This window comes from Etheostoma spectabile, chromosome 8 (assembly GCF_008692095.1).
Source record: "Etheostoma spectabile isolate EspeVRDwgs_2016 chromosome 8, UIUC_Espe_1.0, whole genome shotgun sequence".
NCBI classification, from domain to species: domain Eukaryota; kingdom Metazoa; phylum Chordata; class Actinopteri; order Perciformes; family Percidae; genus Etheostoma; species Etheostoma spectabile.
Window position 1 is genome coordinate 26,348,854 of NC_045740.1, and position 240 is coordinate 26,349,093.

General features: G+C 41.2%; 1 protein-coding gene across 2 annotated transcripts in view; it reads right to left on the reverse strand.

Annotated features, from left to right (window-relative positions):
* Positions 1 to 240, reverse strand: part of LOC116693952 (aryl hydrocarbon receptor nuclear translocator-like protein 1) — a 31,832-nt gene that overhangs the window by 19,627 nt on the left and 11,965 nt on the right. The gene's annotated exons all lie outside the window — the stretch shown is intronic.

Sequence of the window (240 nt, forward strand, 5' to 3'; positions counted from 1 at the left end):
TTCTTTACAGAGTTAAGCAGAGAGATAGCAGAGGGTGCTAAGGAGAATTTACATCTATTTGTTTTGGCTGGTAGCTGACTGAAGCGGGAACCAGAGGGCAGCATCTTAAATTCTGCATGCAGGGGGAGAGAACTATCAGACATGATGGATTCTGCCTTTTTAAGCACATGTCTTTTGTACAGCTCAGTTGGTTTAATCTGCTGAATCCCAATGATTTTGCTGCTAACTTTATTTACCATT